This window comes from Arachis stenosperma, chromosome 8 (assembly GCF_014773155.1).
Source record: "Arachis stenosperma cultivar V10309 chromosome 8, arast.V10309.gnm1.PFL2, whole genome shotgun sequence".
NCBI lineage: Eukaryota > Viridiplantae > Streptophyta > Magnoliopsida > Fabales > Fabaceae > Arachis > Arachis stenosperma.
Window position 1 is genome coordinate 3385526 of NC_080384.1, and position 16722 is coordinate 3402247.

Genomic DNA, 16722 nt, shown 5'->3' on the forward strand with positions numbered 1-16722 from the left:
GTATTACTTGGGAGAGTACTAGGAGGGAGTTCAGTAATTTTCTTGCTCAGCTGACCCACTTGTCCTTCCAAATTTCTGATGGAGGACCTTGTTTCATTAATGAAACTTTGAGTGGTCTTTATTAGATCAGAGACCATTGTTGCTAAGTCAGAGGTATTCTGCTTAGAACTCTCTGTCTGTTGCTGAGAAGATGATGGAAAAGGCTTGCCATTGCTAAACCTGTTTCTTCCACCATTATTGTTATTGAAACCTTGTTGAGGTCTCTCTTGATTCTTCCATGAGAGATTTGGGTGATTTCTCCATGAAGAATTGTAGGTATTTCCATAGGGTTCTTCTAGGTAATTCACCTCTTCCATGGAAGGGTTCTCAGGATCATAAGCTTCTTCCTCAGATGAAGCATCCTTAGTACTGTTTGGTGCATTTTGCATTCCAGACAGACTTTGAGAAATCAAATTGACTTGTTGAGTCAATATCTTGTTCTGAGCCAATATGGCGTTCAGAGTGTCAATCTCAAGAACTCCTTTCTTCTGACTAGTCCCATTGTTCACAGGATTTCTTTCAGAAGTATACATGAATTGGTTATTTGCAACCATTTCAATCAATTCTTGAGCTTCTGCAGGCGTCTTCTTCAGATGAAGAGATCCTCCAGCAGAGCTATCCAAGGACATCTTAGATAGTTCAGAGAGACCATCATAGAAAATACCTATGATGCTCCATTCAGAAAGCATGTCTGAAGGACATCTTCTGATTAATTGTTTGTATCTTTCCCAAGCTTCATAGAGGGATTCTCCATCCTTCTGTCTGAAGGTTTGGACTTCCACTCTAAGCTTACTCCATCTTTGTGGTGGAAAGAACTTTGCCAAGAAGGCATTGACTAGCTTTTCCCAAGAGTCCAGGCTTTCTTTGGGTTGAGAATCCAACCATATTCTAGCTCTGTCTCTTACAGCAAAAGGGAATAGCATCAGTCTATAGACCTCAGGGTTAACCCCATTAGTCTTGACTGTGTCACAGATTTGCAAGAATTCAGCTAAAAACTGATGAGGATCTTCCATTGGAAGTCCATGGAACTTGCAATTCTGTTGCATTAGAGAAACTAATTGAGGCTTAAGCTCAAAGTTGTTTGCTCCAATGGCAGGGATAGAGATGCTTCTCCCATAGAAATCAGGAGTAGGTGCAGTGAAGTCACCCAGCACCTTCCTTGCATTGTTGACATTGTTGTTATTTTCGGCTGCCATGTGTTCTTCTTCCTTGAAGAGTTCGGTCAGGTCCTCTAAAGAGAGTTGTGCTTTGGCTTCTCTTAGCTTTCTCTTCAGGGTCCTCTCAGGTTCAGGATCAGCTTCAACAAGAATGCCTTTGTCTCTGCTCCTGCTCATATGAAAGAGAAGAGAAAAAGAAAATGTGGAATCCTCTATGTCACAGTATAGAGATTCCTTGAAGTGTCAGAGGAACAAAGAAATAGAAAGAAGAAGGAGAAGAAGAATTCGAACTTTAATTAGATAAGGTTCGAATTGTGCATTTAGAAGGAGTGGTACTCCATAAATAGAAGGATGTGAGAAGGAGGGAAGAGAATTTTCGAAAATTCAATCAAAAAGATGTTGATAATTTTCGAAAATTGAAGTTGGAAAAGAAATCAAGTGATTTTTGAAAAAGATTTTGAAATTAGAAATTAAAAAGATTTGATTGAAAACTGATTTGAAAAAGATATGATAAAAAAAATATGATTGAAAGGTTATTGTCTTAAAAAGATGTGATTGAGAAGATATGATTTGAAAACCATTTTAAAAGATATGTTTTGAAAATAATTTGAAAAGATATGATTTTAAAAATTAATGACTTGCCTAACAAGAAAAGATATGATTCAAACATAAAACCTTCCTCAACAGAAAAGGCAAAAAATGTTCAATCAAATCATTGATTGTTAGTAAGTATCTTTGAAAAAGGAAAGAAATTGATTTTGAAAACATTTGATTGAAAAGATATGATTTAAAAAAGATTTGATTTTGAAAAACTTTGAAAACTTGAAAAAAAAATTGATTTTGAAAACAAAATCTTCCCCCTAGCACCATCCTGGCGTTAAACGCCCAGAATGGTATACATTCTGGCGTTTAACGCCCAAAATGCACCCTTTTTGGGCGTTAAACGCCCAACCAGGTGCCCTGGCTGGCGTTTAAACGCCAATCTGCCTTCTTCACTGGGCATTTTTGAATGCTCAGCTTTTTCTGTATAATTCCTCTGCAGTATGTTCTGAATCCTCAATTCTTTGTATTATTGACTTGAAAAGACACAAATTAAAAATATTTTTGGATTTTTAATAATCAAAATGCAACAAGAATCAAACAACAATGCATGCAAGACACCAAACTTAGCAGTTTGTGTACTACTGACACTAACAATATGAGAATGCATATGAGACACACAAAATACTTCAAGTCAATAGAATTCAAAGATTAGAACACAAAAATCATCAAGAATTACTTGAGGATCCTTAAGACACATGAATGAATGCATGCAATTGACACCAAACTTAAGATGAGACACTAGACTTAAGCAAGAAACAGCAAATAATTTTTTTTTGTTTTGTGTTTTTTTTTTTCGAAAATTAAGTGGAAAAAGGTATCAAAATTCTTAATGAGAATTCCAGGAATCAGTGCAATGCTAGTCTAAGACTCCGGTCCAGGAATTAGACATGGCTTTACAGCCAGCCAAGCTTTCAAAGAAAGCTTCGGTCCAAAACACTAGACATGACCAAAGGTCAGCCAAACCTTAGCAAATCACTGCTCCAAAAGCAAGATTGATACGAAATCAACAAGCTCTTGTGGTGATAAGTTGAAACCTCGGTCCAATCAGATTAGACATGGCTTCTCAGCCAGCCAGATTTCATCAAATCATCATGAAACTCTAGAATTCACCTTCAAGAATTTCGAAAAAAAAATACCTAATCTAAGCAACAAGATGAACCGTCAGTTGTCCAAACTAGAACAATCCCAGGCATTGTTACCAAAAGCTTGCTCAAAACTTGAACAATCCCCGGCAACGGCGCCAAAAACTTGGTGCGCGAAATTGTGAACTATACTTTTTCACAACTCTCATAATCCCTGGTCATGAACTCCAAAAACTTGGTGGTTCAATTCCATGGCATTACACAACTTCGCACAACTAACCAGCAAGTGCACTGGGTCGTCCAAGTAATAAACCTTACGTGAGTAAGGGTCGATCCCACGGAGATTGTTAGTATTGAAGCAAGCTATGGTCATCTTGTAAATCTTAGTCAGGCAAACTCAGATATATATGGTGATGAACGAAAATAACATAAAAGATAAAGATAGTGATACTTATGTAATTCATTGGTAGGAACTTCAGATAAGCGCATGAAGATGCCTTCCCTTCCGTCTCTCTGCTTTCCTACTGTCTTCATCCAACCCTTCTTACTCCTTTCCATGGCAAGCTCGTATAGGGTCTCACTGTTGTCAGCAGCTACCTCCCATCCGCGCAGTGAAAGCTAATGCACACACTCTGTCACAGTGCTGCCAATCACCGGTTTGGTTCCCTCCCCTACCGGAATAGAATAACTCTTTTGCGTCTGTCACTAACGCCCAGTAGGTTATAGGTTTGAAGCACGTCACAGTCATTCAATCATTGAATCCTACTCAGAATACCACAGACAAGGTTAGACCTTCCGGATTCTCTTGAATGCTGCCATCAAGTCCTGCCTTTACCACGAAGACTCCGAAGAATCCAAGAGATATTCACTAAGCCTCAGATGCGTGTAGAACAAGAATGGTTGTCAGTCACCTTGTTCATGGGTGAGAATGGTGATGGGCGTCAATCATCACCTTCATCATGTTGAAGAACAAGTGATATCTTGGATAAAGAACAAGTGGAATTGAATGGAAGAACAATAGTAATTGCATTAATACTCGAGGTACAGCAGAGCTCCACACCTTAATCTATGGTGTGTAGAAACTCCACCGTTGAAAATACATAAGCATAAGGTCTAGGCATGGCCGAATGGCCAGCCTCCCAATGATCTAAGAACTAAAATGTCCAAAGATGATCTAGAGATCTAAAAGTGATCAAAAGATTTCTATACAATAGTAAAAGGTCCTACTTATAAGAAACTAGTAGCCTAGGGTGTACAGAAATGAGTAAATGACATAAAAATCTTCTTCCGGGCCCACTTGGTGTGTGCTTGGGCTGAGCAATGAAGCAATTTCGTGTAGAGACTCTTCTTGGAGTTAAACGCCAGCTTTGGTGCCAGTTTGGGCGTTTAACTCCCATTTGGGTGCCAGTTCCGGCGTTTAACGCTGGAATTTCTTGAGGTGACTTTGAACGCCGGTTTGGGCCATCAAATCTTGGGCAAAGTATGGACTATTATATATTGCTGGAAAGCCCAGGATGTCTACTTTCCAACGCCGTTGAGAGCGCGCCAATTGAGCTTCTGTAGCTCCAGAAAATCCACTTTGAGTGCAGGGAGGTCAGAATCCAACAGCATCTGCAGTCCTTTTGAGTCTCTGGATCAGATTTTTGCTCAGGTCCCTCAATTTCAGCCAGAAAATACCTGAAATCACAGAAAAACACACAAACTCATAGTAAAGTCCAGAAAAGTGAATTTTAACTAAAAACTAATAAAAATATACTAAAAACTAACTAGATCATACTAAAAACATACTAAAAACAATGCCAAAAAGTATACAAATTATCCGCTCATCACTTAGCAACCATGGTCTCTGATCTAATCAAAACCACTCAAAGTTTCATGACTGAAACAAGGTCCTCCATCAGAAATTTGGAGGCACAAGTGGGACAGCTGAGCAAGAAAGTTACTGAACTCCCTCCAAGTACTCTTCCAAGCAATACAGAAGAAAATCCAAAAGGAGAGTGCAAAGCCATTAACATGGCCGAATTCTGGGAGGAAGAAGAGGCAGTGAACGCCACTGAGGAAGACCTCACTGGACGTCCACTGGCCTCCTATGAGTTCCCCAATGAGGAACCATGGGAATCTGAGGCTCAAAATGAGACCATAGAGATTCCATTGGACTTACCTCTGCCATTCATGAGCTCTGATAAGTATTCTTCCTCTGAAGAGGATGAGTATGTCACTGAAGAGCAAGTTGCTAAATACCTTGGAGCAATCATGAAGCTAAATGACAAGTTATTTGGAAATGAGACTTGGGAGGATGAACCACCTTTGCTCACCAAAGAACTGGATGACTTGTCTAGGCAGAAACTGCCTCAAAAGAGGCAGGATCCTGGGAAGTTTTCTATACCTTGTACCATAGGCACCATGACCTTCAAGAAGGCCTTGTGTGACTTAGGGTCAAGTGTAAACCTCATGCCCCTCTCTGTAATGGAGAAATTAGGGATCTTTGAGGTGCAAGCTGCAATAATCTCATTAGAGATGGCAGACAATTCAAGAAAACAAGCTCATGGACTTGTAGAGAATGTTTTGGTGAAGATTGAAGACCATTACATTCCTACTGATTTCATTGTCCTAAAGACTGGGAAGTGCATGGATGAATCCATCATCCTTGGCAGACCCTTCCTAGCCACAGCAAAGGCTGTGATTGATGTTGATAGAGGAGAGTTGATCATTCAAGTGAATGAAAAATCCTTGGTGTTTAAGGCCTAAGGACATCCCTCTATCATCATGGAGAGGAAGCATGAAGAGCTTCTCTCAAAACAGAGCCAAGCAGAGCCCCCACAGTCAAACTCTAAGTTTGGTGTTGGGAGGCCACAACCAAACTCTAAGTTTGGTGTTGAACCCCCACACTCAAACTCTAAGTTTGGTGTTGGGAGGTTCCAACACGGTTCTGAGCATTTCTGAGGCTCCATGAGAGTCCTCTGTCAAGCTAATGACATTAAAGAAGCGCTTGTTGGGAGGCAACCCAATGTTTTATAGTTAACTATTTTCTTTTGTTATTTTATGTCTTTTGTAGGTTGATGATCATGAGAAGTCACTAAATCAATGAAAAAAGCAAAAACAAAATGAAAAACAGGAAGAAAAACAGCACACCCTGGAGGAAGAAGCTGCTGGCGTTTAAACGCCAGTAAGCCTAGCAGTTGGGCGTTTAACGCCCAGTCTGGCACCATTCTGGGCGTTTAACGCCAGAAAGGGGCACCAGACTGGCGTTAAACGCCAGAAAAGGGCTAGAACCTGGCGTTAAACGCCAGAAATGGGCACCAGCCCAGCGTTTAACGCCAGAATTGGCTCAAAACGTGATTTTTGATGCCATTTGGTGCAGGGATGACTTTTCCTTGACACCTAAGGATCTGTGGACCCCACAGGATCCCCAAACAACCCCACCACTCTCTCTTCTTCTTCACCCATTCACCAATCACCTCAACATCTCTTTCTCTTCACCACTCACATCCATCCTTCATAAAACACCACTTCTTCCCCTCTTTTGGCCGAACCACAAAGCCATCTCCCTCTCCTCCATTTCTTCTTCTTCTACTCTCTTCTTTCTTCTTTTGCTCGAGGACGAGCAAACCTGTTAAGTTTGGTGTGGTAAAAGCATTGCTTTTTGTTTTTCCATAACCATTTATGGCATCCAAAGCCGGTTCAACTGAGAAGGCATGACCTCAAGCCCATCACCAAGAGAAAGATGGAGCAAACAAGAGACCCCTCTCATCAAGAAATCTCTGAGATACCTCAAGGGATGCACTTTCCTCCACAAGACTACTGGGAGCAAATTAACACCTCCCTAGGAGAATTAAGTTCCAACATGGGACAACTAAGGGTGGAGCACCAAGAACACTCCATCATCCTCCATGAAATTAGAGAAGATTAAAGAATCATGAGAGAGGAGCAACAAAGACAAGGAAGAGACATTGAGGAGCTCAAGCACTCCATAGGACCTTCAAGAGGAAGGAAGAGCCGCCATCACTAAGGTGGACCCGTTCCTTGATTTTCTTGTTCTTTATTCTTCTGTTTTTCGAATTTTTATGCTTATGTTTATCCATGTCTGTGTCTTATGATCATTAGTGTCTTAGTGTCTATGCCTTAAAGCTATGAATATGAATCCATCACCTTTCTTAAATGAAAACTGTTTTTATCACAAAAGAACAAGAAGTACAGGATTTCAAACTCATCTTTAAAACTAGCTTATTTAGTTTGATGTGGTGGCAATACTTTTGTTTTCTGAATGTATGCTTGAACAGTGCATATGTCTTTTGAATTTGTTGTTCATGAATGTTAAAATTGTTGGCTCTTGAAAGAATGATGAAAAAGGAGACATGTTACTGAGGATCTGAAAAATCATAAAAATGATTCTTGAAGCAAGAAAAAGCAGTGAATACAAAAAAAAAAGAGAGAAAAAAAAAAGAAGGAGAAAAACGAAAAAAAAGAGAAAGAGAAAAAGAAAGAAAAAGAAAGAAATAAAGTTGTGATCCAAGGCAAAAAGAGTGTGCTTAAGAACCCTGGACACCTCTAATTGGGGACTCTAGCAAAGCTGAGTCACAATCTGAAAAGGTTCACCCAATTATGTGTCTGTGGCATGTATGTATCCGGTGGTAATACTGGAAGACAGAGTGCTTTGGGCCACGGCCAAGACTCAATAAGTAGCTGTGTTCAAGAATCATCATACTTAACTAAGAGAATCAATAACACTATCTGGATTCTGAGTTCCTAAAGAAGCCAATCATTCTGAACCTCAGAGGATAAAGTGAGATGCCAAAACTGTTTGGAGGCAAAAAGCTACTAGTCCCGCTCATCTAATTTGGAGCTATGTTTCATTGATAATTTGGAGTCTATAGTATATTCTCTTCTTTTTATCTTATTTGATTTTCAGTTGCTTGGGGACAAGCAACAATTTAAGTTTGGTGTTGTGATGAGCGGATAATTTGTACGCTTTTTGGCATTGTTTTTAGTATGTTTTTAGTAGTTTTAGTTGAGTTTTTAGTATATTTTTATTAGTTTTTAGTTAAAATTCACTTTTCTGGACTTTACTATGAGTTTGTGTGTTTTTCTGTGATTTCAGGTATTTTCTGGCTGAAATTGAGGGATCTGAGCAAAAATCTGATCCAGAGACTCAAAAGGACTGCAGATGCTGTTGGATTCTGACCTCCCTGCACTCGAAGTGGATTTTCTGGAGCTACAGAAGCCCAATTGGCGCGCTCTCAACGGAGTTGGAAAGTAGACATCCTGGGCTTTCCAGCAATATATGATAGTCTATACTTTGCCCAAGATTTGATGGCCCAAACTGGCGTTCAAAGTCACCCTCAGAATTCCCAGCGTTAAACGCCCAAACTGGCACAAGAATGGGAGTTAAACGCCCAAACTGGCACCAAAACGGGAGTTAAACGCCAAGAAGAGTCTCTACACGAAAAATGCTTCATTGCTCAGCCCAAGCACACACCAAGTGGGCCCGGAAGTGGATTTTTATGTCTTTTACTCATCTCTGTACACCCTAGGCTACTAGTTTTCTATATATAGAACCTTTTACTATTGTATTTTCATCTTTGGACATCTAGTTCTTAGATCATTGGGAGGCTGGCCTCACGGCCATGCCTAGACCTTGTTCTTATGTATTTTCAACGGTGGAGTTTCTACACACCATGGATTAAGGTGTGGAGCTCTGCTGTACCTCGAGTATTAATGCAATTACTATTGTTCTTCCATTCAATTCCGCTTGTTCTTTGTCCAAGATATCACTTGTTCTTCAACATGATGAAGGTGATGATTGACGCCCATCACCATTCTCTCCCATGAACAAGGTGACTGACAACCATTCTTGTTCTACAAGCATCTGAGGCTTAGTGAATGTCTCTTGGATTCCTGATTGCACGATGCATGGTTGATCGCCTGACAACCGAGTGCTCGCCTGACAAACGAGCCAGCCATTCCGTGAGATCAGAGTCTTCGTGGTATAGGCAGGACCTGATGGCAGCATTCAAGAGAATCCGGAAGGTCTAAACCTTGTCTGTGGTATTCTGAGTAGGATTCAATGATTGAATGACTGTGACGTGCTTCAAACCTGTAACCTACTGGGCGTTAGTGACAGACGCAAAAGAGTGATTCTATTCCGGTAGGGGAGGGAACCAAACCGGTGATTGGCAGCACTGTGACAGAGTGCGTGCATTAGCTTTCACTGCGCGGATGGGAGGTAGCTGCTGACAACAGTGAAACCCTACACGAGCTTGCCATGGAAAGGAGTAAGAAGGATTGGATGAAGGCAGTAGGAAAGCAGAGAGACGGAAGGGAAGGCATCTTCATACGCTTGTCTGAAGCTCTTACACCAATGATATACATAAGTATCACTATCTTTATCTTTATGTTATTTTCGTTCATCACCATTATACATTTGAGTTTGCCTGACTGAGATTTACAAGGTGACCATAGCTTGCTTCATACCAACAATCTCTGTGGGATCGACCCTTACTCACGTAAGGTATTACTTGGACGACCCAGTGCACTTGCTGGTTAGTTGTGTGAAGTTGTAGTGATCACAATTTCGCACACCACACACCTTTTACGTAACTCTGCTTTGACTCCTACCGCGTCAAGAGACAAAACCATAGTCTCTCCTGTTTTCTACTTAAAGTATTTCAATAGAACTCAAAGTTGAAAACAAAATTAAAAGGAGTCCAAGATTCAACTCCTTTTCTCTTAGCCACTGATAACCATCAGTAAGACCAGCCAGTTCCATGAGGAGATTGACTTGAGTGGGCTGCTTATCTCTTCTTGCTCTCCAATCTTCTGAATTTTCAGCATTAGTGTTGACAATTTCTCTAAAATTTTGTTTTCTTTTAACCGTCTGTTCTGATACCAGTCTGCACATCCTTTGTCTTCCATGTCTTCTTTCAATGCATCATCTAAATGTTTGCTGTAGTATTGAATCTCGTGCCCTAGGAAATCACAGTAGTTGCAGAAAATCCCTATCCGTTCATAATGGAGTGAGATTTTTATGGTTCTCTTATTCGACCTTTCCATTTTGATGAGTCTTCGGAGTGGCTTAGTGACATCAAGTTTGATTAACACCGTAACGATCCTACTTTCTTGTCTCTCACTTGAAAAAGGTCAACGTCTAAAACTTCTCACATTGGTTTTCCTATTTTTTCTCCTAGCTCTTTTGTTTTAAAATGTTCAGGTCGTCCCCATAGCTGGATTCACACTGGTGCTTGAGAGAATTCAACATCATTAATTGACTATTTCCCCTTTCACCTCTTTAAGTTTAGAATATAATTCTTAAAAAGTCATGGTCCCCTTCTTTAAATCCGAATAAGATCTTTTTCATCAGAGAAAAAGAATTGAAAAAGATTTTCTCCATGATCCACCATCCTAAACCCCTTCAATTGCCTCCAAATCGCATGCATTGCTGCCACGATTGTCCCTCCCGAGAACGAACGATCAGCCAATAATCTACCTATTAAACTCCTTGAGAATATCTCTGTTCCTGCCTATATATCCTCCTTGCCAAAAGTTACTACTTGTTTCTCATCCTCCTAAGGCCTCCTATCTCTGTTTCGATTGTTAACAACTGTAATTGCTATTAGAGCCTCAATAGCACTATCAGAATTCTTGTTTATGAGTATATTTTTTAAAAATATGATTTCTTCCACTAAAACTCTAGCATATTACTATAAAATCCTAACAGAGCATTGCCAAAATGATAAGTTGAAGGATGCCATATTATCCAATCGTATATTAATGCAAGTGTGAAGTTGTCATTTTCCATGTTAATGTTTACTAATTAATAAATAAGTTTTACCAATTCATATCTATTCTATCATGGTATCAAAGTGCTTATTATATAATTGTAAAGGGGAAATGTGTGCTTAATGTTTAATTAGGATAATTTTTCTAGTTAATTCATTTAATATAAATAATTTATTATAAATAGATATAATAAAAATGTAATGAGTCATTGAATTAGTAACTGATATATATTTGAAATTTTTTTCAACATATTTTTGAAATTTTTTCCAATGATGTTTTTGATGCCCACTGTTCATACCCTAATCCAATAGATAATAGCCAGGCCCAATAACAATTAAAGGCCCACCAATAAAGGTGGACCTCATGAGAAGCCCGACCTCTTTAAAGAGGTTGGACACCGATCCCAAGGGGCAAAGGCCCTGCCTGTTCCAAACAGGTAAACTGCCCCCTAAAATTCCTACCACATCTAAAAGGTGAATCTCAACAAACTCCCAAGATAAAAGGAACACTTATCTATTAGAAAAGATAAGATCTCTCCAACAAAGGTGGTTAAGCAACTCTACTATAGATACACTGGCACCCCCCAGGTATAACTCACGTTTTAATCTACTAAAAACCTGCCTAAATTCCTTGCTAACTTAAGCATCAAAGTCTCTTGCAGGTACCACCCCCATCTCCTCATGAGGAACTCAGACAGGTGGCATCTCGGCACTAAACAAGTCGAACGCTACCATATAGAGGGATCTGAACCTCACGTTCAGACCCAAATCAACGTTTCAGGTAACTCTCAGAACATTGACACCATTGCCGGAGACCCGGAGTTCATCCTACAACCATGGCGGAACCGCAATGGGAAGATGGCCACACTGCCTTTGAATCTGAGTAAGAAGTCCAGTTGGAGGAACAAGCTAACATGCTACCTCCTCCACCATGACCTACTGAACGACCCCACGGGAAAGGGCCCTTGGGAAACCTTTATCCAACGAGGATCCATTCTGAAGTACACTATCTCTAGGATGAGGACAACCTTCAGGCAATTGAGATACTAGACATGCTCCATGGACAGCAAGATTGCTTGAGACAGCTCGAACACGAGTCTGAGCGACAACGAGAGGCAGAATAAAAACTACAAAGAGAAGTGAGATGACGCAAGGAGTTAGAAGAAAAGCTCCAGAAGTTAGAAGCTGATCTTCGAAGTCGGGCCACAAGGTCTGACAGGGAAGAAAGCCCTCTTGGAGGAAACGATCCGTTCACAAAAGAGATTATGAAGGCGAAAATTCCCAGAAATTTCAAATTGCCCGACATGAATCTCTACGACGGGACGTCCGACCCAAGACATCACCTAAGTAACTTTAAAAGTCGAATGTATCTTGTAGATGCCTCTGACGCCACACACTGTAAAGCCTTCCTTACTACTCTACCAAAGCTGCGATGAAATGATTTGACGGCCTACCTCCAAGGTTGGTTGCCAACTTCAACGACCTAGCCAGAAAATTTCTGACCAGATTCTCTATCCAAAAGGATAAAACAAAACATGCCTTGAGCTTGCTAGGAGTAAAACAAGTGGTCGAAAAATCCATTCGAGATTACATTGAAAGGTTCAACAAAGCATGTTTAGAAATACAGAGTCTGCCAACTGAAGCCATAAGTATGGGCTAAGTTAATGGCCTCAGAGAAGGACCATTCTCCCAGTTGATATCCAAAAGATACCCAACCTCCCTGAACGAGGTTCAGGAAAGGGTCGAGAAGTATATCAACATGGAAGAAAATTCCCAACTAAGAGAGCCTCCTTTAAGGTCAAACCTACCCTATTCACCTTGGGACAAAGAAAGGGAGCCCGAGAAAAAAGGGGAGCCAAACGTATAGAAACCTCAAAAATACCACAATGACACTCCTTTCAGGGTCTCCTTAGTGGATGTTTACAGAGGGATATGTCACACGGAGAAGCTTTTACCCCCTCGTCCGATTAAGCACAAGAAAGCCAGAATTCGGACAGAGTATTGCGAGTATCACAAGCTCTATGGACACTCCACCAATGAATGTTATGACCTGAAGAACGTCATAAAAAAGTTGGCCAGAGAAGGCTGACTTGATAGATACCTGGTAGACAGATCAGATGACCCGAGGAAGAGAAGAAAGGATGAAGAAGGAGGATGACCGGAACGACCTCCTCACACCCCAGAGTGACACATCCATATGATTGATGGAGGGTTCGCAGGAGGAGGAATGTCAAAATCCTCACGAAAAAGGCACCTAAAAAAAGTGTACTAGGTTGGGGAAAGCAGTCAACTAACCGACCTGCCAACCATCTCTTTTACAAAGAAAGACGCACAAGGTCTACTGTCCGGGCACGACGATCCAGTAGTGATAAAAAGACCTAAAGGCATACCCTGACAGGTTGTTCGGACTGGGAGACTCCCCAATGCGACCTCTTGGTTATATCTTAGTATACACCACCTTCGGAAAGGGTGCCAGGTCGAGGACCTTAAGCATCGATTATATTGTAGTCTATGTAAGCTCGGTGTACAATGCCCTACTAGGTCAGAGAACCTTAAATAGACTGGCAGCTGTTGTCTCTACTCCTCACCTTTGCATGAAATTCCCTATGGCCGAGGGGATTTCCATCATCAAAAGAGACCAAAAGCTCATAAGGAAGTGCTATATCGAGAGCCTTAGTTTGAAAGGCAACTTGGGAGGAAAGGAAGTCAACGCTATTGAGCTAGGGGGAACCCGAGTTCGTGAAGAATTATGTCCTCAACCTAAAGGCAAAATTGAGGAGGTGCAAATCAGAGACAACCTTGACGAGACAACAAGCATAGGGGCAAACTTATAAGAGAGACTGAAGAAACAGCTCATTGACTTGCTACGAAGAAATTTTGACCTCTTTAACTGGAAAGCTTCCGACATGTATGGTATAGATCCCGACTTGATGTCCGATAAGCTTTCTATGTACCCAGGCTCCCGACCTATTCAACAGAAACACAGAAAGCTCGGACTAGAAAGAACACAAGTCATAGAGGAGCAAGTGCAGGCCCTGCTAGAAGCAGGATTTATAAGGGAAGTAAAATATCCACTTTTGCTAGACAACATTGTATTGGTGAAAAAGTAAAATGGAAAGTGGAGAATGTGTGTCGATTACACCGACCTCAACAAAGCCTGCCCTAAAGATCCCTACCTGCTCCCCAATATTGACGCCCTGGTCGATGCGACCTCAACCTACATATATCTTTCCTTCATGGATGCCTACTCTGGATATAATCAGATCTTGATGTACAAGCCAGAACAGGAAAAGACCTCATTCATAACTCTAAAAGTAAACTATTGTTACGTAGTAATACCTTTTGGGTTAAAGAACGCAGGAGCTACCTACCAACGATTGATGAATAAAGTGTTTTCCACCTACATAGGGAAACTAATGGAGGTCTATGTAGACGACAAGGTTGTCAAGACCTAAGAGGATAAGACACTACTGTCCGACCTCTCTGAGGTATTTTCCACTATAAGGAAGCATGAGATGAGGCTAAATCCCTTAAAATGCACCTTCGCAGTAGAATTTGGGAAGTTCTTGGGGTTTATGCTAACCCAAAGGGGGCATAGAAGCAAGCCTAGATAAATGTCAGGCTATACTTAACCCGGAGTGCGAACAAGCTTTCCAAGACTTTAAGACATTCTTGGGACAACCACCCATACTTACCCGACCTGTTAAATGGGAAGAACTCATGATGTATCTGTTAGTTGGAAGTCGGGCTATTGCCTCGACCTTGGTTTGAGAGGATGAAAAAGGACAGCAACCTATTTATTTCATCAACAAATCCTTACAAGAGGCAAATTTGAACTACCAGAAGATAGAGAAATTTTCTTACGCCCTTATCCTCACATCTCGAAGGCTCCGACCTTACTTCCAAGCTCGTACCATTAAAGTCCGAACTAATCAACCAATGAAATATATTTTACAAAAAAACAGACTTGGTCAGAAGGATTCTACAATGGGCGGTAGAACTATCTGAGTTCGACCTTATGTATGAAACTCGGACAGCCATTAAGTCACAGTACATGACCGACATCATTGCTAAATACACCGACAGTCCGGGGAACCCCATCATGTGGAGTTTATATTTAGACAGGTCATCAAACAAGGCTGGAAGTGGAACAGACATCATACTAGAAAGTGATCGAGGAACTCGAATAGAGCTATCCTTGAGGTTCGAGTTTCCTGCCTCCAATAACTAAGCAGAATATGAAGCCTTACTTGCTGGCTTGAAACTGGCTAAGGAGGTTGGAGCAGAAAAAGTAATAGTTTTCAGTAATTCGCAAGTAATCACTTCACAGATCAGTGGAACCTATCAAGCTAAAGACCCCACAATGTAAAAGTACTTAGATAAAATCCAGGAATAGCTCACACACTTTACAGAAAGTGAGGTCCGACATATAACTCGGGAATACAATGCCCGAGCTAATGTTCTTTCAAAACTAGCTAGCACCAAGCCAATAGGCAATAATAGAAGTCTCATTCTGTAAGACCCAGAACTTTTGAAAAGCCTTATTATGATCAAGTCTCAAATCATATAGTTATTTGTAGCTTTAATTTCAGAAATTATTTTATCAAAGATAATTAAGTTAAGTTTTGATTTATTGAATTTGAGATGAGTTATGATTACTATCCAATTTTATAATTATTGAATTACTTTCTATATTCGAATTATAAAGTTGGTAGTTGTAAAATAATAAAAATTTTATATGATTTACATTAGATAAGTAATATTTAAATATTAATACTGCTATTTGGAAAATGAAGGAATTCAGTATATTATTTCTAATTATTTGGTTGGAACATTTTATTGAAAATAATTTGTAAAATTAATGAGTAAATAGTATTTTTATACATTAGTTTTATTGGATTTAATTTTGTTCCTAATTACTATATTACCCCTACTTTTATTTGAAATTACAAAAGTAACTCTAACCCTAATTATCAAAAAATGAGACCCTAACCCGACCCGGTTTCCCCACAACTGCTGCATCCCCTCCCTTCTAACAGCATCACACACGACTTTCCTTCCTCTTCTTCCATGAAAAGAGAGAGATAGAAGTAGAATCAGGAAGAGGAAAATAGGGGGGAGTCTGCGCCTGTCATTGGGGAACAGAGCCGTTGCGGAGGGAGCGCCAGGGTAGGAGGAGCTCGCCGCCGCCACTGCGCATTTCTGATGCGGCCTAACTGGGTCGCCGCCGACCGTGAAGCTGTCGCCAATTTTTCGCGCGAGGAGCCTGTGCCGTTGCCGCCATTACTGTAGCGGAGAGGGAAGCCAAGACAAGAGATTGAGAGAGGGAGACGGAGAGCTCGAGAGCCAAGGAAAGGGAGGAAGGCTGCTCCTGTCACTGCCGTCGAGCTTGCCGTCGTCCTCACTGTACCGCCACCGTCGAGCCCACAAGCATGGAGGAAGCACAGCTGCCGACTCCGTCAGATCCCCGCCGTCGAACCCGCTCTTACCGCCACCGCTGAACTCACGCTGAGTTGCCAGTGCCACCGCGTGGCTGGGCTCACCGATTGTGGAGGTCGACGCTGTTAATGGGGTTTCACCAGGAGAGAGGAGACGCACGAGGAGGGAGCCAGAATCGTGACCAGTTACTGACGGGGCTTCATCCACTACTGCTGCTGGCCGTTTCGAGCTGCTCCGCCGTCCCTGCCGTCGAAGAATGCAGCTTAGTCGCCGAAAAACCACTGCCGATAAGGGTCCTTGCATTTGGTCTTCATTCTTTTCTATTCCTGGGTTTTTATTGTCGTGACGTTGTTGTGCAGTCGCAGTTGTTGTAGTTTTTCATCGCCGCTGCCATTTGAGGTGGCTGACGGAGCCGCTGCTAGGTTGATATGGAGCTGCGGCCGCTTCGTTTTTGTTAATTCAATGAGTATTTCGATTTTCGAAAAGCCCTGTGTTAGTGTTCTGTTCCATGTAATAAAGTATTTACGATGTTAATGGTTTTAGGAGTTTGAATCCTGTTTGCTTATGCCGCTTGTAGCTATTTCTATTTTTGAGAGAGCAAGCAGAGCCGAGGTTTTGATTGCCAGT

The 16722-nt window shown here is 41.2% G+C and overlaps 1 non-coding gene across 1 annotated transcript; it reads left to right on the forward strand.

Moving 5' to 3' along the window:
* The first annotated feature begins 722 nt into the window (after positions 1-722).
* LOC130947073 (small nucleolar RNA R71) lies at positions 723-830 on the forward strand. The gene has a single exon (XR_009072485.1). It is a non-coding gene; the product is annotated as a small nucleolar RNA R71 (small nucleolar RNA).
* The last annotated feature ends 15892 nt before the right edge of the window (positions 831-16722 follow it).